Source organism: Maniola jurtina, chromosome 7, assembly GCF_905333055.1.
Source record: "Maniola jurtina chromosome 7, ilManJurt1.1, whole genome shotgun sequence".
Classification (NCBI taxonomy): domain Eukaryota; kingdom Metazoa; phylum Arthropoda; class Insecta; order Lepidoptera; family Nymphalidae; genus Maniola; species Maniola jurtina.
Window position 1 is genome coordinate 11152930 of NC_060035.1, and position 27779 is coordinate 11180708.

At 34.6% G+C, this 27779-nt stretch overlaps 1 protein-coding gene and 1 long non-coding RNA gene across 12 annotated transcripts in view; one reads left to right on the plus strand and one right to left on the minus strand.

Annotated features, from left to right (window-relative positions):
* LOC123866919 (cAMP-specific 3',5'-cyclic phosphodiesterase) overlaps positions 1-27779 on the plus strand; it is a 600070-nt gene that overhangs the window by 395402 nt on the left and 176889 nt on the right. The gene's annotated exons all lie outside the window — the stretch shown is intronic.
* On the minus strand, positions 384-11144 carry LOC123866929. The gene is made up of 3 exons (XR_006796284.1): positions 11096-11144; positions 8980-8986; positions 384-397 (listed from the first exon to the last, which is right to left on the minus strand). It is a non-coding gene; the product is annotated as an uncharacterized LOC123866929 (long non-coding RNA).

Genomic DNA, 27779 nt, shown 5'->3' on the forward strand with positions numbered 1-27779 from the left:
CGATCTGTGATTGATATCGATTAGAATCTGGGTATCTTTAAAACAGGAGTGAATAGGCATATTTTAGGCAAAGGCATCCTATCTTCAATTCAGCCACATCATCACTTTCCATCAGTTGCGATTGTGGTCCAAGCGTGTATCTATAGTGAAAAAAAAACTTAAACCACTAATTAAAAATAAAGTCGGTTCAAAATTTAAAAATCCTGACTTGTGGGCTGCACAATTTTGCGTAATTTTAACAGTTTGACATGCAACTGGACCAAAGAGGATCATTTACTCGAGTTTGCTGTTTGGAGTAGTTTTATTTAGAAGACATCTATTTTTATGAGGTTTCAAGACTTTTCTTTTATATTATATTCAGACAAATTCCGTGCCAAAATGTATCACAATCAAAACGCTACTAGGAATACTAAGATTTTAATTAGAAAGAATTTATGTCCATTTGGGAAATACAACATTATAGAATAATTTATGTTTAAAATTAATTAATTTGAAATTTCGAATAACAAATCTTGTTAAGTGCAACCAAGCATACTTAACCATTTAGGGCAAGTTAATTCTTGTGTTAAAAGGAATGGAAATATAAAATAAGTAATAGATATGCCTACTTGTGAAATATTATCGAGATACCACAAAAGCAGTTTCATGTTACTAACAATGACAAAGGCTTACATTTCATATATTTGATCTCATATCACTTTTCGTAGCATGTCATACGAAGTAACTGGAACCAATGATATAGGTATTATAGGCTTAGCTTGACAATGCCCTGATACCCATAAAATATATTGAGCTTAAACTTGATATAGTTTGTTATAAATATTTTCATTTTTATAATATTTTATTGAAAACGGCTGAAACCGCTCACACAGTTATTAACCTATCAACTTTCCTCTCTGAATATGTAACCCTATCAACTTTCCTTTCTGAATACGTTTATATTTTTTGTTAGAGTTCGAACTGTGAAGCTATAGGGAAAGCATTTCACAAATAGTAGGTATGTGAAAAATCACGTAAAGACACGTATAGTGTATGCAAATAACTTATTATGAACCAAAATAATTAATGTTGAACTACATGATATGTCAAATCTTATATATTGATATTAATGTCCGTGTCTTCGTATTCTGTATTCGCGCATCGTTCATCCAATCAAGTTAAAATTGTGTACAGTTGTTGTTGGCACTTGTATGAAGATTTCTGGCATGGTACCATCAAAGTTGAGTACCTACTTAGTTCTTTATTGAAAGGGACATCGGCAACGCCTGCCGGGCATTAGCCAATTTTAATTTTTAAAAATCTGTATCATAAATGTGAAAGTTTGTATGTATGTTCCTCCTTTACGCCATAATTACGGAAGAATTTGGCTTAAATTTGTAAACTTATACCCTGAATTAACACATAGGCTGCATATTAACCCGGAAAATCAAAGAGTTCCTGCGGGATTTTTAAAAGCCAAGTCAACTGACCTAGAATCGCTGACGATGTCGCGAGCATCATCTAGGCAATTAATAAAAACTCTACATATTCATTAGGCACTGTACCAACATTCAAGATAATGATCTACTCACTAAATTATACTTGCTAAAACAATGTTGAGTTTTGGTGGACTGACAGTAGTTATTTATTATGTGGTCTCTATTGTTATTTTAAAATAGTATCAACTATTCATGCATCCCGCCAATAGAGTGCTGAATGAGGTGTATGAATGTTTCAGCTCGAGCACCTAGTTTTATTTAAAAACCTAGAAACCAAGCTCATTAACCTGATTTATTTTCCAGAAAAATATACTGACTGATGCTGTAATAAAATTGTAAAGTGGGTACGTACGTGCGTCATTCATAGACAAGAAAAAATTGTCCTAGGTAGATAGATGGTCGTAGATTTTTAATTTTGAATTCCGGAATCTAATACAATATTTTGTTTACTCCACAATTTTTTCTATGTGTCGTCAATGATCAGAGTGGTAGGAACTAATTTTCATGTAAAAATTAGATAGAAAGTCTGCGATTACCACCTAAAAATACTGGATCAATAGTGATGAATTTATTGAATAAACGTTTCAACTATAAAGCTACACTGACTTGGGTAATTCACCTAAAAGTTAAAAAAATAATTTCCATTGTACAGACAACAGCGACCGACATAGCTTAAAGGATTAGCAAGCTGAAGTGTTAGTCCTAGTGAAAGGCCTATGTCCTATTTGATTTTCCGGGATAAAAGTTGCCTATGTCAATTGCAGGGACGCAAGCTACCTTGGCTCCTTTCATGCAAATCGGTTAAGCGGATGGGTATTTAGGAATCCCGTGGGAACTCTTTGATTTTCCGGGATAAAAGTATCCTATGTCCATCCCCGGGATATAATCTGACTCTGTACCATATTTAGTCAAAATTGGTTAAACTGTTGGGCCGTGAAAAGGTAGCAGACAGACAGACAGACACACTTTCGTATTTATAATATTAAGTATGGAAGTATGGATGACATGAAATAATATTATTGTATATAATCACGTAGGGTATATCAGGACTCTAATATTACCACATTATAGTACAATTAACTTGTATCATAGCTAATGTTAAAGTGATTGTTATTCTGCTCCAGATTCTGGGTAGGCGCTTAATCGAAAACATAGTATTTTAGTTGGCAAAACATAGTTATTTTGTCCGGAAACACTCTGATTATTTTAGCATATTCAACAGTCATGTTAAATTGGATGCGCTGCAGCTGCGAATATAGGTATAATCATAAATGATAAATGATCGTATAAGACAGGGTGCTATTCCGGCTGCGGTCAGTGAAGTACAAATTATAAAATATTAGATGATGCCCGTGCGAAGTCACGGGCATCATCTAATATTTATCCGCTTGGATTTAGGTTTTTTTAGAGTTCCGTACCTCAAAAAGAAAAACGGAACCCTTATAGGATCACTTTGTTGTCTGTCTGACTGTTTGTCCGTCCGTCCGTCGTGACTGTCAAGAAAACCTATAGGATACTTCTTGTTGATTTGATTTTCCGGGATAAAAAGTAGCCTATGTGTTAATCTAGGGTAGGTATAATCTATCTCCATTCCCAGCCAAATCTGTCCAGTAGTTTGTACGTGATTGAATAACAAAAATCCAAACATCTAAGTATCCAAACATCCACACTTTCACATTTATAATATTTTTAGGATTAGGATTTCGTTCTATTTGCGTGATCGTATTAATTTCATTCATTCGTTTCAGTTCAAAACTCGAAATGTTGAACTAGTTTCTGAAAGCACATAATTACGTTTCGAGCTTCATTTCGCTAATTAAAAGTCTATTAATTTCAATTTAATTAAGTATTTTGATGAATTTGATCATAATATTAAAGCCCGCGAGTACATAGGTACCTACCTTTTTATCTCTTATGCTTCCACTGTACTAACTTTTCGGTATAATATATTTAACGTAGCAAGAAATAATTCAAACATATTTCTCTCTATGGCGATTCTGCACATTCCATCACTATCATCATCATCTACGCTATTAAATATTTTACATGACTTCAAATTCTAGGGCAAGAAACTCCTAAACCAATGAAGTAGTTGATGCATCATGACCTACAAATCTTTGTCTTTAGTCTACTACGTTGTAATCCTCAAGCAATGAAGGACCTGTTAGTAACAGTCCATAAACGGTCTTTGTGGCAATACTGTAATAAAATAAATGAGTTCTCAAAAATAAACACTCTTTATTTTGCAGCTCCGGTATGAGCCGGCGGAATATTTTAAATAAATTAAATATTCATGAAGTTATGTGCGATACCACGAAAAAGGGAAATAGGTTATTCAAATATATTCAGGCACCAAATCAGCAACATCGTTTTGAATAATTATGCAGAGAAATCTATAGCTAACATTAACTAGGTAGCTCTATACAATATATGTTGTAAACAATTAAAGTCTCAGATAGTAAAATCAACCCGTATAATGCAATGTAAATCGGTTGGAGCGCAAACAGCAACTGAAGCTTGTCGTTCCACGCCACGTCCTCGCCCTAGCGCCATCTTTTTCGTCTCGATGGAGGGGGCTCTGACGTCACGACCACAGCATAACCACCAACATCAAGCAACACCGAACGTGAGAACGAGTTGTTGCCAACACGGCCATGCTGCATGGTGCCCGCCCCGGGCACCCCACGAGTCGGGATAAAATTACTGCAAAATAAACAACCGTTAACACCTGATTCACATTACCTACTTGTAAGGATCCTTCCTAACTTCTAAGGAATATTGCCCATTCATTGTCACTTATCACTTAACAATCATACGACAGCTCGCAACTTAACAAGATACCTCCACTATGTACTCGTAAGATCCAGGAATATTGTCCATTCGTTATCACTCATCACAACAACAGCTTTCAATTTAAAGAACAAAACAACCGCATCTAAAGGGACTTTGCCACACTTAGGGGACCAGATTTGTCGTAGTTGAAAACCAACTGCACTTAAAGAGCGTTTCGCTCACTTAAATGCAGCAAGTTGGTCAAGACCACTTGCACTTAAAGAATATTTCGCTCACTTAAGCGTACCAAGTTGGTGAAGACCACTTGAAGACCACTTGCACTTAAAGAACATTTCGCTCACTTAAGTGTACCAAGTTCACCTTCAAGTTCCAAGCATCATAGAAGACCACTTGAAGACCACTTGCACTTAAAGAGCATTTCGCTCACTTAAGCGTACCAAGTTCGCCATCAAGTTCCAAGCATTATAAAAGACCACTTGAAGACCACTTGCACTTAAAGAGCATTTCACTCACTTAAGCGTACCAAGTTCGCCATCAAGGTCAAGCATCGTAGAAGATCACTTGAAGACCACTTGCACTTAAAGAGCATTTCACTCACTTAAGCGTACCAAGTTCGCCTTCAAGTTTAAGCATCGTATTCCAATGTGATATTTTATATTCATGGTACAATATTCCCAATTATCTTTCGAATATTTTATCAAAGTTCAAGCTTCGTATCCCAGCGTGATATCTTATATCCATGGTGCAATATTCCAACTAATTAATCTTCCAAAATTTTATCACGGCTCGCTGTATCAATTATGTTGCTATACATACTTAATTTTAAATAGATTACTCAACATAATACACAGGGTAGCCTTGCCAACACGGTTTTTAATACTCCATGAATATTCTTTAAAGAAGCAATGCATTAGCACTCACGATTAACATCAGATCATACCTCTTTACTAAATCTCAAAATTCTTTACTAAATTCTGAACACATACTCAATGCCATAGCATCGTGCACCCACACAGTGCTCCGACACTATTCATCCACGTATGCAATCACCACACTATCTTTATCTACCGCGCATCCACGCAAGGGATCACCGGTGCCTAGTTCACCATAATACAAGGTATTTGATCTCATAAGAATCATATTTGATCTCATCCGTTTTATTTTAACTATCAATGCTTTATTATTATAAACGGATCATTTGATTGTAAAGCTGGTGCTATCAAAGTTAACTTTAAATAATTATTATCATACTAAAACTATCACTTTTTAAACTAATCAATATCTTAACTGCAGTTATATTAATGATTTCACTAGTTCACTGCATTATTAATTACAAGGGTTGGTCACCAAATATAATCTTATAACCCACAAACTATTTTAATTCATGAATTACTCTAGTATCAAACAATAATAATAATTGGTATTTCATATTCCATATATGCAAATATTAAATTACGCTATCTCAAATAATTATTAGGCTAATTAAAAATGATAAACAGAGAGTCATGGATTATGAGCGACACCGATGCATGCCACTGCCAAAACCAAGACTTTCTTTTTAACTCATTCATCTGTCCATTCGCGCAGGGAATTCATCTACTGCCACTGTATGCTATTTAATATTTCTATTCGCACAATATACTCTTACTGTCACTCTTTATTATTTTCGGCCCGTCCTGATTATAGCACAGAATTGCAGCTGAGAGCATAAAAATGTTGCATTTGTCTACCCTCTTATTGTAATCTTTTTAATGAGAATTTCTCAAGTTAATACTACCCACTTAGCTATCCGGACAAGAATATTTCTTTGTTCAACGCAAATGTGAAGCTTTTACCCAAATTTGTAATATTAGGTATTAACTACCAACATAAATCATAGTTATTTTTTTAAATATTATTCTAATTTGCATTATTAATGATATACTATAACTTTACAAACTAAATAAAGCTTCATTATCATATTATACACACCACAATCCGTAATTATTATTTGTTTTTGAAGCAGGTACCCAACAAATGCAACAAAACTTTTGAATTGAACAGACTACAGGCAATAGTTCTAACTCTGAAGAGAAATATTACTTTCATCGTTACTAGTCTGTCTGTGTCTATTTTATTAAAATATGATGTACAATCCTTTTACCTTCGTTCTAGTTCAATCTAATTGACTTGTACATGTATACAAAACGGTTCTCTGTTTGGATGTACAAAAAATAGCTAAAATGCTTTCAGAGGTCAATGTGTATACGAGTCTACTACTATTACATTACTTTTCTCGGGGATAAACCAAATCGGATCACTCTGTTACATTCCGTCCAAGCAAGTTATTACTCCCTAGTACCCAATAGGTACATACCTATAACGTAAAAATAAATTCGCTTAACGCAATTGAATCAAAAGGAATGTTAACACATTTTTTTTTATTACCTTTTTGTAATTCTGCTAAAAACCCTTGTATCAACAAAAAAAAATTCAGCTTTATCTTTAAATAGAAACGTTACGTAAAATTATTCATCTTGTATGCCAAAAGTACGCCCTAATATTATAACGCTCTAGTCAAACATCATATTGTAATGCATGGTAAATTATTTTGACGATTCAAAAGCATTTGTAAAAGTTTACTTGAATTATTATATTATATTCTATTCTTTTATATTATATCATATTCTATTCTAGTCTAGTCTATTCTATTCTATTCTATTGTATATTGAATATTATATCGAAAAGGGGATGCTTATGTCGATGATCACGCAGAATATAAAAAAAATAAAACTAAAACTTCATATGTAAATAATCTTTACTGTAATAATTTAAAGTTATTATCTATCTAATTAATTATTTACTTAGGTAGCACTAAGGTAAACCTGTACAGAACTTATTTAAAACTGCAACAAAGGCTCTTTTTTAAATATTTACTGATTTAAATAACCTGTATAGCAATAATAATAGATGAAACAAAAGAAACAATATTTAAACAAAACTAAAAAAATGGCTAATCCAAAAATGTTACTACAGTGTGCATGAACTATTGAATGAATATACCTCAATAATACGATAATACGATATAAGAAGATTGTAATAACTTTGTTAACCACTTTTTATTTGTAAGTACTTTTTCCTTTAAAGTCTGATTAATTATAATAGGACATAATTTGAAAACTCACATAGTCTTTATTTATATGTGACCTTTTTATTTTATTTTTATTTAATGACCATTAATTCATAATTTTTGCTATTCATATTTCATATTTCATAAGAATTGTAATATTACCTTTGATTATTTACATATGTTTTACTTTGCAACGCCCCAACGGGGTTTCATGTTGTAATATTATGATATTTTTTTATTTATGATGTAAGACATGAATGCAAATAAAGAAAGAATAAAGAATTACCTCTATAAAGATACGAAAATTCTAAATATAAGTCACTCATACGCGCTTCAAACTTGTATTCCTATCAAGAAAATAATAACAGGATATATACACTCCCAATTATGCTTTAAAAGAAGAACAATTACGAAAACTTCCCTAAAAACTAGTATTGTAAACGTATGGATGTTATTACTTACCCACACAATTATTCAATGTAGATAATATGAAGTACTAAAATGGATACTTGATATCATGTGCGTAAGTACCTACCATTGTAAATGTAAATAGCTGTAATTCCTGATATCTAAAAGGACTGTTATGCTCTTTATTGATAAATAAATGTTTTTAAACTGAAATCCCTTTACTAACGATTTTGATATGCGCGGACAACTACCTACTTCCGGTATCTATAAACGCCTCGTGACATGTATCAAAAATATACACTTTTTAACCCATATATTATGTAACATTTACTGACAATTAATATAATAACTTATTATTATAATATTAATATTGACATTTAATTAAGAGACATGTTACCATAGAAATTAATTCACTTTTTGGTCTCATTAGGATTATTTGTACGGATTATTCCTGATGAGTATTAAAATAAATATTTGCATGCTTATTAAGTAGAATATGAAGGTCGCTGCTTAGTTATAATTTTGAACTCAACAACTGATATTCAGCAAATAAATAAATTTCATTTCTTTTCAGTATACGAGTTCGGGATTGGTTATCATGATTTATATCTGAGCTAACATTTCACTTGTAAAGTTTGACTAACCTAAGACATTCTTCGATTACTTTTACCACTACCACTATAACATTTTAACTTGTTCGTCACGTATACTACCCACATGTTTAATATTTTTATTATAAAAACTTCTATGTAAATAACAAGCTCAATCGTCACACGTTTTTAAATTATTATCTTCTAAGGACGTATATTACTGATTCTACTATAATAATTGACCCACTATAATTTAAATAATATTTTGTTCGAAAAAAAAGTTGAGACAAACGTGAATTTAACATTTAGTTCCAAAATAAAATTCGAACAAACTAAAAATTAACCATTTTAAAACATATTCCTTTGAATTTGGAACTAAAAGACAATTTCGTTTACCGATCACTATTCCCACGAGGACCACTTATAGACTGTACGCAATATTAAATCGTGCCAGACTTTTAGCTGATACCTTCAACTTAGTTTAGTAACGAATTATCTCACCTGACTATACAAAAGTTTGAGAATACGATTTAGTAATTTAAACCATATTCACTTAATCTTTAATAATTATTCAAAGTACTCACAGTTTCGGTATCTTTACGAGATACCTTATTACGTTTCCATCGCGGCCGACGGTGTCCTGGCACTTGAAGACCTCTAGCTGGAAAAGTACGTTTGCGTTTCGACCGATTTTTCCTCAAAGCGTAAGTTACTACACACTTCTGATGTAAACAATTAAAGTCTCAGATAGTAAAATCAACCCGTATAATGCAATGTAAATCGGTTGGAGCGCAAACAGCAACTGAAGCTTGTCGTTCCACGCCACGTCCTCGCCCTAGCGCCATCTTTTTCGTCTCGATGGAGGGGGCTCTGACGTCACGACCACAGCATAACCACCAACATCAAGCAACACCGAACGTGAGAACGAGTTGTTGCCAACAATGTATATGTTGGATAGAAGCAGGCGTTATTTTCTGCAATAGACAAATGTGTTTTGTACGTTGCAATAAACAGATTTGTCTTTGCACTTTTTATCTTACCACTACTGCACATTTAGGAAAAGCAAACAAGCAATTAGTACTACCTACAGGCATATAGTACCACACAGACCCTCCTAAACTTGGTTTTTTTATTCCATGAGAAGCTAGGCGACTGCTGAACCGGAACCCTCGGTAATTAATATTATCATCTTACAAATCTAACAATTCAGACGATCAAAAGGCGTAATATAGTACTTTGAATAAATGATTTAGATTTTTCTGCCAAACTGCGATTACATCCTGGTGGGAAGTGATGATACAATCTAAGATGGAAGCAGGCTTACTTGGAAGCATCTTGACAGTTTTAATAATATCATAACTCTTAAATCGGTTTCTACACGGCATTATGCGCTTGGCGGCACGGCTTTGCCGGTATGGTGGTAACTAGCCACGACCGTATCCTCCCATACCAGACCAGAGACAATGTAGAAATTATAAATTTCCAAATTGCCCTTGCTGAATCAAACCTGGGACCTCCAATTTATAACGTGTGCCGGGCGTTTCCATCCCGATTGCCATTTCGACCTGTCGCGTACTACTATATTTATGTACTGTACATTGTACCGATCAAGAGATTGAACGCAGAAAAGAAAAATTGTACTTACTACATAAATTAAAAATTTATAACACCCCCGACAAGTGAAGGTTACAGTAACTGAAAAGAGCTGATAACTTTCAGACGGCTGAACCGATTTTCTTGGATTATAGCTAAGAACACTCTCGATCAAGCCACCTTTCAAACAAAAAAAAAACTAAATTAAAATCGGTTCATTAGTTTAGGAGCTTCGATGCCACAGACAGATACACGGATACACACGTCAAACTTATAACACCCCTCTTTTTGGGTCGGGGGTTCAATATTAATTTAGTCTTTAACTGAATAATATATATATTTTACCTTTCTGTAATATTAAAATTAGAATTATAAAATTCAGCAGCAAGCTCGCAATATTTCCCCTGATACTACGCCAGGAAACCGAGGAGTGTATAGAAATATTTCCACTTACATTTACAGGTTGCTATGATCACGTACTAGAAAAAGTAAAGCGTTTTAAAAGCTTTTAAGACTCTGTCCGTGATTTCGAAATAATTTCTCTTATGGCCATAATAATAGAATGGTTATTTGCCCGACAACACTCAATAACACTTTATTGTCTGTCTGTTTCTCCAGGCTGATCTTTGAAACTGCTGAACCTATATTAACGGGATTTTCAGGGTTTTCTAGGTAAATGCAATTAGTAATAATTAAGATTGCTTTTTATCGTGGAATCTCAGTCCTGAAACTGATAATCAAACGACGGTTTGGACAAAAAATACAAGCGCAAACATTCCAGCAAATTTTGCTAACATTTTCAACAACCCAAATCACATTCGTTATCGTTACAAGATAATGTTTTTTGGAGATTATCCACCTTCATTTCGCTCGATTTTTTTATAGAATGGCTATACCTTGAGGAAATGGGTAGCGAGATATCTTTATAATGGCTTCACGAATTTCTAACTCGTTCCGAAGAAAATTACGTAATTGTGCCGTGTCGCTATATCTGTTCAAGCAGAAAATACTCCTTTATTCTAAATTTTTGTACGTAGATACAACATAGATCAAGAGCAAAACTGTTATACTAGTTTTTTTTTTTTTAATTTATAGACTAGTAGTCCAGTCTTTGGTAGTTTTACCTGGAAAGTTTCCCGGGAGTTTGAAAATTGGTGATTTTATAGATTCCGACATAATATAAAAATGATATAAAGTCACCTTAGTATGATTCTAAGCTCATTGAAATCGTGTAGACACGCTTTAGAAACTTATAATTGTAAGGCTGGTTTTGTCGAATTTCCGTAAAAATATGTAGTTTCAAAGTTATATGGGATCAAAGATTTATACTGTAAATCTTGTTCTCTCTTGAGAGACTATTCGTAAAGAAACAAGAGTAAAATTATTACTCTGCGATTTTCTTTTATCTGGAAATAAGAAAATAATAAAACATAATACTAACGGACTATATTTTACTTAGTTACTGCAAAAGCTTATTCTAAGAACAATAGCAGCTTGGACGAGTTAATTAGTTTTCCTCAAATTAATCTTCGGCCAATATGAAAGCCGAAGGGCTTAAAACAAATTTTGCTTTAATACTAAAAATTCAAAGGCAATAATTGGATCTGCCACCATACTGTTATACTGCAGAATTCAATTATTAAGTTTTATACGTTTTACAATACTTTTGGATGTCCGCGTTAAGGATTTCATTTATTTTGTTTACTTAAAAGGTAAACAAGCAGGTATGGTACGCGACAGGGGTGGGGACGCCCCGCAACCCGCACAGCCCCCGCGCTAACCCGCTACGGGTGTGTGGGGCGTCCCCCCGTCTCATATCTCGATTGCCATCTCGACCTGTCACGTAAGTACTATGCCTAGTGAGCTTCTCGTTGAAATGCGAGAAAAAAAGAGGTGCACTACTTATACGCATCCCATATGACCTTGTTACCGCGCGAACTGAAAATTAAATCATGATAAGAGTGAAAAATCTAACTCCAGAAGGTCTAAAGCGCCAGGTCAAATAGAGTCGCTTACGTATTTCTCCAAGAAGGTTTCTGCGATTTGTTTATGTTTTAAGCAAATTAAGGAAAATCGGACTGTAGCTAAATGATTTCATTCTTTAACATCACCCTATTGTTTTTCAATACATGAAATTCGTGTGACATCATGTAGCAAGATTTGATCATAACTAGCACAAAGAGAGGTTGAAGTGGCCTTTGCTCACGCATATTTCGATTCGTCGGATGTAACTGAATGCGCTTGAGCTATTTTTGACTCCGGAACTTTAGCAGCTTTTGCGCTTTCCATTGCCCTAGTAAGTCTTGCTGTGTACTATATCTTTATTGATTATTTGTTACAAGATGATACCCGCTATTTTATCCGTTTGTATTCAGAATTTCCAAAAATCCCGTAAGAACTCTATTTTCCGGGATATAAATAGCCTAAATCACTCTCCATGTCTTTAACTATGCTCATGCCACATATCACGTCAATCCGTTTATATTTTGTAATGAAAGATAAACCAACAAAGTAACAAATAAATATACTTACTTTCGCATTAAAATATTACTCGTTGATGCCTGTGATTTAACCCGCGTGAATTTAAAGTTTTTAAAGTACCTACGCGTGAGAAATCTATAAATTTGTGTAATAACGCCATTTTCCAGGTCTTTGACCATATATCCATGCAAAAAATGAGTCTATCCGTCGCTTCATTTCGACTCGATTGAAGCACATATTAACAAACAACCACACTTTCGTATTTAGGTATAATATTGTATAGTAGGATTTCATCCTTTCGTTCTTAAGACTAAATTTCCAAGAGCTGTTTTGCCTGGACAGTTTATCCTTAGTGCAAATCTCTTTACCTCTTGTACAAGGAGATCAAGTTCTAGTTCATTCCCGAAGATAAACTATTCTAACTAATACTAGATATATAAGATCGGGTTTAAACTACTTAATACTGTTCTATCGTGGGCTGAGTGATATCGTAGAGGCTTTAGTGTAGAAACTAGAAACACATTTCCTACACCCCACCCTACTATCCTCGCATGTACTACGCTTGTAGATTCAAATCAATTTTATATGACCAGAAGCACACTACAAATACCTGACAAAATGCCATCATACGCAACCCAATTCAAATCCGTAATTTGCCGTGGCTTTAGGTGTTGTACTATTTCTGGAAGAAAATGACATTGCTTTGTGTGACCAAGCAACTGTCATCTACCTCGCGTGAAGTAGCGTTTTTATTGTAACTGTACAAGGTGCAAAAACTGCCGACCTTTTTCTAAAAAGTGGTTAACTCCAAAAAACACAGGAATTTTTAAAAAGAACCCTACGCCTACTTTTTTTTTAAAAAGAACGCTATGTAGAACTAACGTTTTTAATTAGTTTTTTACATTTTTGGTCCTACATAACAATTTTTTTAGAAACAACAGGTTTCCTAAATTCGCATGTTTTTTTGGCAAATACTCATACTCTCCTCTTGAGTTAGCTTTTTTGGCAAACGTGTTACCACCACAAGGTACTTTTTCCCTTATATTATTTATTATTATTGTTTAAAGGTTAAATATGCCAAATTAAGTTTGTTATCTATGTATGTAAAGGCCAAGTGATAAGACCACGTGTAGCGTGTGATAACACTCTTAATTAATTTTTTGTCTACCTCTAACTAAAACCACACCTGTTTAACTATCATAAATGACGAGTTACGATGTCTGCTTTAGGTACAAGCTGAGATCAAGGTATTTCTTTACTATGCTACTAAGCTACTTACTATGCTAATAAGATATTTATAAGAGTCATAGCTCAATAGAGCCTCCCGACACCCGGCACCCGACCTGCACCGCCTCGCCTCGTGCGGTTCGCCTCGTTCGTTGACGCTACGGAGTTGATGTAGTGAGTATATGCCTATAAATTTCCATATAAAGGATGCTTACCGAACGAGGCGAGGCGGTACAGCCGGGCGATTCAGAACAATCGATTCGGAAAGTTATCGTTTGATAAGACGTATTTTTCAATGAAGAGTACGTCTTATCGAACGGTAACTTACCGAATCGAGTGTTCTGAATCGCCCGGCAGGTCGGGTTCCTGGTGGCTCTAATGAGCTACGACCTTAAGCTGGTTTACACTCATTAAGGAGTTTGTTCGACTAGTTTTCATATAAATAGGTAGGTACATATTATTTGTAGTGAATATCACTCCCGATAGTTAGTTAATACGATAAATTTTAGCTATGCAACTTTTAAAACTTCTAAATTTAAAAATATGCGTGACGGTAGCGACGAATAACAGTTGTGTAAGTCGGGAAAAATTTGTTAAACTTTAACGTCCTACTATAATATTCAAAAGAGGGTGTAAAAAAGACTATAATAATTACCGCCCTATTACTATATTGCCGGTAATTGACAAAATAGTAGAAAAATATGTAAGTAATCAGATCCACTATTTTTATAAAGAAAATGATATACTCGCAAGCCAAACAATATGGCTTCCAACCTAAAAAAAATACCACCCAACTGCTAGATAAGTTAACGAACCACGTCAATACATGTCTCGACAAAAGAAAACATGTCTTAATGGTATTTATTGATTACAGTAAAGCGTTCGACACTCTACAACATAAAACACTAATTGAGAAACTTAACGATACAGGAATAAGAGGGCCTTTGCTAAGATGGTTTAAGAATTACATGACAGGTCGTGCATATATGGTTCAGGTCGACGGTGAGCTAAGTGACAAAGTTGCAGTCACAGAAGGAACCGCGCAAGGATCCGTACTTGGACCACTGCACTATCTGGCGTACGTTAATGAGCTGAAAAACGTAATTACCAAATGTGAGCTTTTTCAGTATGCAGACGATACGTGCATAATAGCCGCTAACAGAAATCTCACAACAGCCATAAAAGATCTTCAGCAAGACTTTAATAACCTGTGCAAATGGTCTCACGATGTTGGACTAGTGCTCAACTCGCAGAAAACAAAGCTTTTACGAGTACACGTACGTTCTAGCTATAACAAAAGTACTGATAAAATACACCTCATATCGCACACTCATGACTGCCTACACTCCCTTCCGCCAACGTGCAATTGCAAGGCCATTTACGAAGTTACAGAACACACTTACCTTGGTTTGGTCCTGAATCATAGATTTAATTGGGATAGACACATCGAGATCGTATGCAACAAACTCAGGACAATTATGGCAAAATTATATTTAGCTAAAACCAAATTGACATTTAAAACAGCCCTATTATTATACACTGCACTCATGGACAGTGTTTTGTCATACGGTCTTAGTGCGTACGGACGAACATTCAAAACCTACCTTACTAAAATACATAATATACAAAAACGGACCCTAAAAATGATTTTACCCCCTAACCTTAAAGAAAAATTTAGACAAAATGAGGAAGCAGTATTCAAATTCTGTAAAGTACTACCAATAGAAAAAAAAGTCAAACATACCCTAATTACTCAAAACTACTTTGAATATTATCAAAACTATGTCACACACAGTATTACGACGAGGGCCGTATCGGGACACAAGGTAATTACGACCAAAGCAAATAATTTTTACGGTGAACGAACCACGAATTATCTATTACCAAAATTAATCAACGAATTACCAACTGAAATTAAAACTAAAATAACAAAAAACAACATAAAGTATAAAATCAAGGAATATTTATTAAACACGTCTTCCCTTACGTAAAAAATTCAATAATATATACATAATAACAGAAACCCAATTGCTTACATAAATACACGCACACGTATACTACGCATAGTAATTCATAATTACATTCTATAAATATCCTATACTACTTATAGTTTTTATCTAATTTTTATCGACATAGAACAGCCTGTATAGTGAATAAGTCCGGCAACGAGCTGGCTAGCATCGCCTCGGTGCCGAGCGCCACAAATACCTACCTAATGTTCGTGCGCTGTGCAACCGAGTAGGTACCCTTCCTTGCATAATATAATATTATCTTATACCGACATAATATGATATTGAGTGTACTGAGTAGTCTCACCCGTATATCATACAGTTAATTTTTAGAGGAATGTGCAGCGCCCAGACAAGTCGCCAAGACTTCAGGGCGCTAAGAATTCAATGTAAATAGTTTTAGAATATTGTAAATACAATAAATAAATAAATAAATAAAAATAATAAAACCGGCCAAGTGCGAGTCAGACTCGCGGACTGAGGGTTCCGTACTCGAGTAATTTTTCCAACATTTTGCACGATAAATCAAAAACTATTATATATAAAAATAAATAAAAATCTGTTTTAGAATGTACATTGTACAGGTATAGCCCTTTCGTATTATTATACCTCACTTGGTATAGTTATCTTACTTTGAAAATTGAAACATATTTTAATTTTTTTTAATGATGATGTAACCACAAATTCGCGGTTTTCAGATTTATTCCTTTACTTGTGCAATACTTAAGACCTACCTACCTGCCAAACATGATTCTATGTCAACGGGAAGTACCCTATAGGCTTCCTTGACAGACACGACGGACGGACGGACAGACAGACAGACAGACAGACAGACGATTAAGTGATCCTATAAAGGTTCTTCCTTTTGAGGTACGGAACCCTAAAAAACGCGGCACTTAGAAGTTTTATACAAAGAACCACAAAGAACTGTGGTCTGTAGAAGCGTGGGAGCGGAGCTGCTGCTGTCTTTCAAGCTTGTTTAAAGTAGCCCTTTCTTACCTTCGCGCTTTGTGTCGTTTATACCTTTAACAAATTATTATTTATATCTATGTAAATAGATACGACTATATAATATCGTATTATATTGTATTGTGATATCTACACGAATATTAATAGAGAGATAAAGTTTTCAGGTTTGTTAGTATGGATGTAGGAGGTTAATCTCCGATACTAGGTACCTACTCTCCGATTTCCAAAATCATTTCTCTGATAGATAGCTACATTATCCCCGAATGCTATAGGTTATAGGAATTATATAGTATCGTAAATGAAGGTGTGGAGAAAAGCTAGTTGTATCCATAAACATAATATTATTATGACCTGATTATACTAACATGTTCAAAAATATAGTATGACTCATACGGACAGTCAAACTCGGACTAAATATCCGAGTAATTTATTTTATCGGTTACGCGGAGTTGTGAAATTACACATTTTGCATTTATCGTTAAACCGGATAGCAAATAGTAAAATTATACATTTACATACGAAATGGTAGAAATACAGTAAAATAAATGAGTTAAAATTTACCAAATTGTTTTTGCTTAAAACGTTTTTTCGTGAATTAATACAAGCTGTTAAAGCTTTGAGTTTTCAACGACCGTTGGCGTAACGATGGTAAAATAATATTATTATGGTGAGAATAACCGAAAACAGGGTACTTAAAAAATGTATTATACACACCATGACGACTAAAACATTGTTCCCAACGAATAATTTTATTCGTAGATATTTCCTTATTAAAAAGAAACCATTTTAGAAAGAAAGCCTATGTCAAATTTCATCAAGATGGCTACAACGGTTTAGCTGTAAAAATATTTAAAATATTTATTGGAAATCTATTAATAGATGTGATACACGTTAAAAAAAAAGATAGCTAAACGTGTGATATTGTGACACGCTATCTACGTTTACATTATCCGTAACATGAATCTTTCAAACATTTTACGTGTATCAGATATCGGATCAGATAATAATGTAAACATGCTTTAGAAGTTCTCAGACCTCAATATTTTGTTCGGCTGTCAGCTCGTGGGGTAATCCGTAAATCTTATCACATACTACAAGATGAGCTGAAATAGTGAAAATGTTGCAAGAGCTTTTGCTGCGGTCTGCCATCACCTTAATACGAAGCTTGTGTCACAAGCCCATAAAGCTCCTTCTGAGTAGGGTTGTTAGATAGAAAAATGGGAAAATCAAGCAGTTTAGTGATATTGCATAGAAAAGTAGGTTTACAGAGAAAAGACGTATACACTTGAAAAATATAACGAATTTTTAATGTTTTACTTGTTATATAGTTTTTGAACTAGAATTTTAGATCATAGATCGTTATTTTAAACGACATAGTATAAAAATCTTTACAACCATGCCTAGCGGGCATGTTGTGATTCAGTAGAGATACCTACGAGAGATACGAGTATAAGTGGTAGATATCCATATTAAGCGTTGTATTGGTTGAGTAGGAAAATATTAAGATTTAAACTCTCGTGAGTGATATCCATTATAAAATAAATATAGCTATTACTCAACTCACCCTGTTAGTAAAAGTAAACCCGACTAGTATCTTACTTAGTCACTAAGGTTTTCTTCGACTAACCACGTGAGTTCAGAATTGAAACGGAAAATGTTCTGTGGAGGGCAATTTGTAGAAAAGAAGGACTTGCCCTCAGAATGGATACTGTAATATGACAACCCTACTTGTGAATCTGCCAATTTGTAAATGGAAAACTTTGTCACCGTTTCCTAACATTTATTTTCTCTATTTCCAGGTAAGTTGCAGTGTACCGTGAGGCGACATCGCAGCGTGAAATCGGTATGATGTTCACTTGGTGAATTCAAACTTGCCTCAAAATACATAGACTCCGGAATTTCCAAACACGACCCGCCGTTTGCAATACCTCCGTGAAATTAGGTATAGTTATGTTTCTCAAAGGCATCGTTTGTTTCAACGGAGACATATTAATTCATTTCTGTTTTTTCTGTTACGAAAGAAAATATTTTTGAAATAAAATATACCAATTCAGTGTAATTCTTTTTGAGTCCCATGATATTTTCTTTTTATGTTTTGCCAACCGCAAAAAATTAATGTCTGTAGGACTGTTTCTCCTTCTATTAAATTGTCTAGGTATGGCATGAAATTGCTTGCTTTAATGACGAAAGAAAACCTCGCGAGTAAAACTGCATGCCTGAAATTTCTCGTAGGTATCTGAAAGTCTGCCAATCCGCACTTGGCCAGCGGCGAACTAGGGACTAAACCCTTCTCATTCTGAGAGGAAACCCTTTCTCAGTAGTGTGCCGGCAATGAGTTAATGATGATGAGTATGATGAAGTTTGTTTTGGGCAACAATATCTGTGTACTACTTTGGGCAATTTCAACATCCATACCGAGGTACATTTTAATAGATTAACTGACTGCCAAATTAACGTACAACCGTTAGTTCTAGAAACTTGAAATTTTGTATGTAGGTTTTCGGTATATCGACAACACCCGCTAAGAAAAGCTTTCCGGGAACTGAGCGAAGGTTGGATAGTATCACACTAATATTATGAAGGCGAAAGATTGTGTGTATGTGTGTGTGTATGTTTGTTACTCCTTCACGGAATAACTACTTGACGGATTTGGCTGAAATTTGAAATGGAGATAGATAATACCCTGGAATAGCACATAGGCTACTTTTTATCCCGGAAAATCATAGAGATCCTACGGGATTTCGAAAAACCTAAATCCACGTGGACAAAGTCGCGGGCATCAGCTAGTAAACTATAAAGGAGTCGGCTAAAAATAACCAACATCAGACAGCAAAATCGGATGTCCACTTTGCTGTTAGGTAGGACACTTTATCCCTAATAACGTAAAAGCCTGTGATATTTTTCCGGCCATGACCTACATTTTTGGGGATACTAATACCTAAAAGGTCTTTGAAATTTTAATTAACGGGGTCTTTGATCACTCATTGTTTGCCAGCCCGCTTTCGAAACATTAAACGACAGTGTCGCGTTGTATCACATTTGTGTTTAATTTTTAAACCGACATATAAGCGTTGTGAAAATATGACAAGGCATATGACCGTATTGGTGTAAGATTAATTATTCCTTATCAAGGGTTGTTCATAAAATAGGCGTGAACGTTAGACTAAAATACTTTATTCCCTGCGGAAAAAGACATGATCGTGGACAACCCAGTTGACAGACATACTTTATATTTAGTTTTATCAAAAATATAGCTATTGTCAGGTTGTCCATATTAGTACATCATACATTCGGAAATGTATATGTTTATCTGTTGCCCATTTACGACCCATCTTCTTGACAAAATTTGGCACAGAGATAGCTTGCATTCCGGAGATGGATATAAGTACTGTTTATCCCGGAAAATCAAAGAGTTCTTACAGTTCCAAAATCAAAGCGTTCTTACGGTTCCAAAATCAAAGAGTTCTTACGGTTCCAAAATCAAAGAGTTTTCACGGGATTTATAAAAAAACTTTAATACATGCAGATAAAGTCGCGGGCATACCGGGTAGCTTTTTATACATAGCGTTATCCATAAATAATAGAACAGAATAGCGCAGCTTATTTTCCAAACAAACCATAAAGGAAAAATCCTCTAACCCCGTGGTCACAGTGATGTATTTTATCTTGAATCATTTTCTTGAATGGAATTTTTCACAAAAGCGCTCCTCGTTCTTATTTTTGTTTCCTTCACTGTATAAGTAGAACGTTATGCTGAAAAATGTAAGAGGCTTATCTAAAATACTTTGTTTATTTTTATATTTGATTTGTGATTTCCATTCTGAAGTTTATTGTATAAGACTTGTATAATTTTTTTATGACTTCGTGGGTTTTAATCTAATATTAACTAAATAATGACTGCGACTTCGCCCACATAGATATACGAGTAGGTTGTCTCGCCTTCATGGGAACTTTTTGATTTTCCGGTATGAAAGTAAGTAGCTTATGTCGAAATTCAGGGTCATAAGTTATCTCCATTTAAAAATATGTCAAACAAATTGGTTCGGTCATTGTGGCGTAAAGGGGTAACAACATTGGTAACAAATATTCAAAATTTTCGCATTTATAATACTAGTATGGAAAAATGTAGGTACCTTACATATATTGTGCATAATATAGGCTGAATAAGATATTGTGTTATCACAAAACATGCCATTAACATAATGAAACACATTTCTAACCATACCTAAGTCTAAAAAACATAGAGCTACGTTTCGTTTAAACAAGCAATATAATTTGATTTTAAGCTTATTTCGTGGTTATTATCGACGAATAAAATCAGCAAAATAATCGGGTTATTTATCTACATTATAATTTAAAATTTGCATGTGTGAAAATTAGCCTTTTGAATTGTCTATATTATATTGTAGGAAGGTATATTATTTGGGTAATTTTTTAAATAATAGTATTTAACTATATATTCAAAGGCAAATTTTCCAAGGAACGACAAACTTTTCTAAATCCTAAGCCTCTACTAACGCATATCTTGGGACCCATCCGTGACAATCTCTTATCAAGTCACTGAACTGTACGCCTGAAATAATATGTAAGATGGTGTCTTTATAGTACTAGACATATAATATGGACGAAGACCATATAGCCCAATACAAAAATTGCTACAATTTTTCTACATGGCTAAAACACGTTTTTATTTAACGTAAAACTGTCTGAACTGTTTTGTTTTTGTAGGTTTGTTATGATAAGGCACGCAGAAACATTTATTCCTAGTAGTAGTTCTGTTGATCAGTTCTGTTGGCACAAATACTAGGATTTTTTTTCAATAGTTCTGTGTATAAAAAACCACTCTTGCACAGAATTGCAATTTTTTTTTCTCACCATTTCTGTCATTTTTGCACAGAAGACATAATTAACATGTGATCGTTTAACTACTTTTTATGTAAAATGAATGAAAGCAGCTATTATTATTATTATTTACTAATTTTTATTATTAAAACCTAGCAACATGGGTTAAGTAGGCACTTTAACTTAAGTAACGGTTGAGTATGTTAACCGATAAATTATTATTATAACTCATATGAATGGAGTTTTAATAATGTTGGAACCTAAATTAGAAGGCTCCTATATTGTTATTAGCAATCTACTTTCGCGGTGGAAAGAACTAGATAGCTACGCCACGTGCAATGTAAATTGAAACAAATAGGCTTCTATAAAAGCAGGTATACGCCTGAAGCATACAATTATTATTAAGAGGGCTCTCTCCCTCACTCGTTTCATACAATAGTAGTTCCAATTTCATTTGAATATCAAGCAACCAAAGTCCATGAAGTTTGCAGACATATTCTAGAAACTAATATCTATGTCTGTGGTTTTCCAGATTTCTGTTAAAATATTCGGTTTCAAAGTTACGCGGTCTTAAATCTTTGAGCCCCTGTAATTTTAAAACTACATATTTTTAGAAAAATCGAAAACACCACAGACACAGATATTAGTTTCTAGAATATGTCTGCAAAATTTCATGGACTTTGGTTGCTTGATATTCAAATGAAATTGGAACTACGATTGTATGAAACGAGTGACGCAGAGAGCCCTGTTAAGATGAAGGGCAAAAAAGATAACTGAGCTGCCATTTGATATTACATTTCAAAGCTCTTGATTAATTTGTTTTTAGGCCGCGACCGCATTAAAGGCTGACTGTCGTAAATGTCCCACTTCTGAGTTTAGTGATGTTTATTGACGTCACTTAGGTGTTCATAATGATACCACAGAGTAAGCAATTGATATTTACATACAGAGGTTCGACAAACTTGTCTAGACAGACCAATCCCGGTAAGTGCGGGACAAGGACAACGGAGCGACCCGAACCGACCTAAGTAGTAAGGGTCTGATGTTGAATGGTCGTGATGGTCGTCATTTACTAGGAGATCAAAGGGTCGGACTAACTTTTTGGCTGTGAAAGGAAGGATAAAGTCGTGAGGAAACCAGCAGGTCTAAGAAGAGCTTGTCATAACGTTTTCAAACCTATGTGAACTGTGAAGTCTACTAATACGCACTTGGCCAGCGTGGTTGAATGTGGCCTAAAACTTCTTTATTCTAAGAAGCAACCTGTACCCTAAAACTAGACTAACAATATACCGAGCTTAAACAATAATCTTCAACAAGAGTTTAATATTTGATTCGCTAACAGACAGTCAGTTCGTCCAAGCTCGTTTCAAGAGAACCAACATTGTTTATTTCATAAATACAAAGCTATATTTTGTACTTGAATAAGCATTAAATATTTCTGGTGTTTAAATCACACCCACACAACAATAAATAACACTGTCAGACCGCTGTGTGCCTGTTATAAATGAGACACATCAAATCCAGAGGAAAGTACTTTGGAAATTGTGGAAATGATACATTCATACTACCTATAATGTACCTAGAGTAAACATACATCATACATAATATATTCGTAATCACGTAGTCAATACTTAACAGGGGTCTCTCTATCACTTATTCCATACAATCGTAGCCCCAATTTCATTTTAATATCAAGCAATCACAGTCCATGAAATTTTGCAGACATATTCTAGAAACTAATATCTGTGCCTGTGGTGTTTTAGATTTTTCTAAAAATATGTTGTTTTAAAATTACAGGGGCTCAAAGATTTGTTGTATGTGAATTTTTAAGACCGCGTAACTTTGAAACCGAATATTTTAACGGAAATCTGGAAAACCACAGGCATAGATATTGTTCCCGGAACGTTTCTACAAAATTCCATTGATTATGATAGGTTAGTATTCCAATGAGAGACGAAGAGAACTACGTTTGTATGGAGCGAATGACGGAGAGTAGGTAGGTATATAAGAGGTAGTGTACATAGTGAGGGAGGGAGGGATTTATTTAAAGTTTAGAATATCTGTTATAGCATTTATTTATTTTAAATGTAACGCAGTCGCCCCTAAAGTAAACAGTACTTTTTAGTTTAAATCAATCCAATCCAATCCTGTACGCATCCACTGCTGGACATACTCGTAGTCCGTGTAGACCTTTCCAAGAGCGCGCTACCATACACGTCCTCTGCCTTCCGTTTTTTTTAAAGAATAGTAGTCATTTTAATCATGACTAACATTCCCCTTTCCCCTCCAACTAAGCGTTAAGCTTGTGCTAGGAGTGGGTACGACAATAGTGCAACGGGTGGGGTTTGAACCTCTGACCTTTCGAATTTTCGTCCGCTCCTATAACCGTTGAGCTATTGAGGCTTTAAATCAATCGATGATTATTCTCATGTGCCTACCGATTATTCTAATAATAAACAACTAACACCAGCTACTGGTGCTATGATTCTATGCTACAGCTCATTCAGGTTGTCCTTGTTCATTGATATTATGTTTCGATTACAATCACACTTGTATAATATTTTAAGTATAACGAATGCTGTTTGAACAAGTGTTTAGCAACTCTAAACACCTGAATTCCTCAACGGCACCAACCGTGACCTTAAAAATAAATAACTCTCCATTTTATACAACCTTGAGTCCAAACAGTAAATCACAAAGGTCCCTTAACTGTTTCTGATGTTTGTTTCCCTCACGGCTTGTTTACATCCATTTTGGTTATTATTATTTTTTCATTTTGCTCATCAAAATTAAGGTGACGCAGACGAGTGACGTTAACCTAAATCAAACAATAAATTACGTTGGTTACGCTACGTTGAATATTTCGTAACTGACATAATAAAATACTTTGATGGAACAGATATTATATAAATGCTGTTTACATTTGAATAATTTTTAACAATCTCAAATAAATTCGTCTTTTAGATCTTCCAATGTAGGACTGTAATATTTACAAACTCTACGCAAAGTGATTTAATAGATAGCATCAGGTTAGGTTGACGTAATGTCTCATAGAATGTTTTACCTATTTAATTAAACAGGTCCGTCCACCTGATTGTTGTTTTTTTTACGGTCCATCTGCTTAACTTATTTTGAAGAAATTTGTTACAGAGCTTTCATTCTGAAGACAAACATAGGCTACTTTTTATCTCAAGAAATCTATAAGTTTCCACGGGATTTTCAAAAACTTAAATCCACATGGATCATATTATTATATCATTTTTTGATATAATTAATCATTTAAATTGTAGATTTGTCGAAAGCCATAGTTTTTAAAGATAAGATATTACTATTTATGGTATCTGGTAAGAAATCAGTTTAAGTGTAGGTTAGTTTTAAATTCCCAAGTCCTTGTTCACGTAATTACTTGGAATGATTTTCTGATACACGGTTACTAAGAAACTGGCAGTGTTTTCACGCTGAAATGTTTCGCTCTGAGCTATAACAAGCTCTCCTATACCAGACCAAGCTACAAATAACCAACAATACGTTGTGTTCTGAGAAGCTTTTCAATTAGAAATACTACGTCCAAATTAAATAATGCACATAATAATCATTTGTTATTTTATTTTTTGTTCTTTCTGTGTTTCTGTTATTTTTTCTGTTGTTTTTGTTATTTTATTGTTTGTTGTTTTTGTTATTGCTGTTATTTTTGAACATTTTTTAAAAATAGGGTAAAATATGCAAAATAAATAAATGAGAGTGAAAAAATTTGAAGCAAAAGCTTTACTGTGAAAAAGCTGTAGTGATGATTAGCTGATGCCCGTAACTTCGTCCACGTGGATTTAGGTCTTCAAAATCCCGTGGGAACTCTTTGATTTTCTAAATAAAAAGCCTTTGTTACTCTCCAGATCTTTAAATATATCCTTGCAAAAAATCCTTGTTTTGATACGGGGTGATTGAACGGCAAAAAAACAAACACACTTTCGCATTTATAATATGAAGTAGTAAAACCCATCGCCGCCAGCCCATTACCCACTGAGCTTGAGATTCCTCTCAGAATGAGAACGGCTATGGCCGTAGCGTAGTCCACCACGCTGACCAAGTGTGGATTGACAGACCTGGCTAAGTGTGGACTCTCTTAATCATGATTCTTATTGCTGAGGGTCGTGCCCCTTTTAATAGTTATGCGGTGGGTTCCCAGATTCTTCCGCATACAACTTGTCAAAGAGAATTTGACTCTTTGGTTTTTACAGGTATTATTATCAGATGCCTATTGCGAATTGGCAGTTTCAAATTCATTATGCTAGGGTATTAAGCTCATTCATTTCAAATGAAACCGTAAATCATAATGTTACTATAATAACGTCCTATTCGCCTCGTTAAGCGACAATTCCAGCAAATAATTAATTAGTAATCGACCATGTGGCAGGGTTTTTCTATTTCAAGAGTCTTGTCAATATTTGTTGTGAATACAGCTAGTTCCTGCTTTATGGTTAGTATATTCAAATAGAAATCAAACTCCGTTTGTTTGTAGGGCACTCAGGATACACTATTTTTAACTAAATTGGTAAGCGTATAGGTATTATCACATCAAAGTAGGTGATGATGCAGCGCGCTTGCTTGGAAGGAAAAACTAGAAGACAGAAGGACCATGTTCTAGCACTGTGTATTACACACGAGGTTCACCGGTTATTTTAAGTTACGAATTGATATTGATAAATGTGACTAGACCCAAAAATAGACAGCCGAATTACAGGAAGACTAATTCGAAGTTCACATTAGCGCCCGACGCTCGTGTGTTAGCATATCGTGGCGATAATAGAGGGTAATCGGTAACACCTGGGGTACACGATCAATCAATCTAGCTAATATGCTAAATAGGCCTCTTGTAGGGACTTCTAAATGCCACCAATTTTGCGACGCCTGAATCCTGCCGCTCCTTGCTTTAGGATATTCAAATAGTAATAAAACTCGGTATGTTTGTAAGGCACTCCAAGTAAATACACTTCTTTTAAGCTACTAATTGATATTGATAAATATGACTAGACCCAAAAATAGACAGCCGAATTACAGGAAGACTAATTCGAAGTTCACATTAGCGCCCGACGCTCGTGTGTTAGCATATCGTGGCGATAATAGAGGGTAATCGGTAACACCTGGGGTACACGATCAATCTAGCTAATGTGCTCTATTGCCTCCAGCCCGGCAAAGGTCAGATTGCAATCGTTTGTAATGGCTGCTGCCTATAGCTAGTTATTTTAAGGTCAGATTGGAAATGAGCCTTTTTAGATTGTCAGTTAAATAAAATAATTGTTCCAAAGACAACAGACCGAACAACTTTACAAACAATGTGATTGTGAAGTGTAAAACTTTCCAGAAACCAGAACCCTGAATGAATTCTAAAAACATAATAACACTACTTACGTGCTCTACGGTGGAACATTCATAAATACAAACCTACATACATACATAGACTGCTAAAATCATAACCCTTCCTTTTGGATTTGCCGTAGTCGAGTAAAAAGTATAAAAGAAAACATGCAAATTTAAAAATCAATTGTCAATAAAATAACAAAAGTTGTTCAACAAGTTGTTCAAGAATGGCCCCCGTACCTACTTTTCCAAACTTTCCTGCAGGCTTTCGAATTTAAAATAAATGCTACCTCCGAACTTTTGAGCTCCTCTCGAATAAGTTACGTAACTTGAACCAGTTCTAGGAAACCTCTTCCAAACTTCGTATAAGGTATTAGAAACATTTTGCCTAACTTTCCAAGTTCAGCACAATATAACTAGGTACATTCTTCTCTAATAGGCATAACTACTTGATAATGACAGCAACTATTATAACTTGATATAAGTACACAGTCATTGTTAGAATATTAGGTATTTCATTATCTATCTAACTTTTATTCTTTTCCTCAATGATGATGCAATTTTAATTTGAAAGGCACTTTCCGGGAAAGGGTATGGGAATTTTCAAAAATTATTTCTTAGCGAATGCCTACCTACTTCATAATAGCTATCTACATGCCAACCAGCCTGATCCATCCAGTAGTTTGAGCTCTCCATTGATAGATCAGTCATGCAGTCCTTTTCCTTTTTACTCGACTGCGGCAAATCCAAAAGGAAAGGTTATGATTTTAGCAGTCTATGTATGTATGTATGTTTGTAGCCAGATTCTGTGTGTTCCACCGTAGCGCCTAAACTACTGGGCCGATTTTAATGAATGAGCTGTCAATCGATTTGTCGTAGGCTATATTTTATACCAAAAATAATAATTTGGGGTCTCCAAATTATT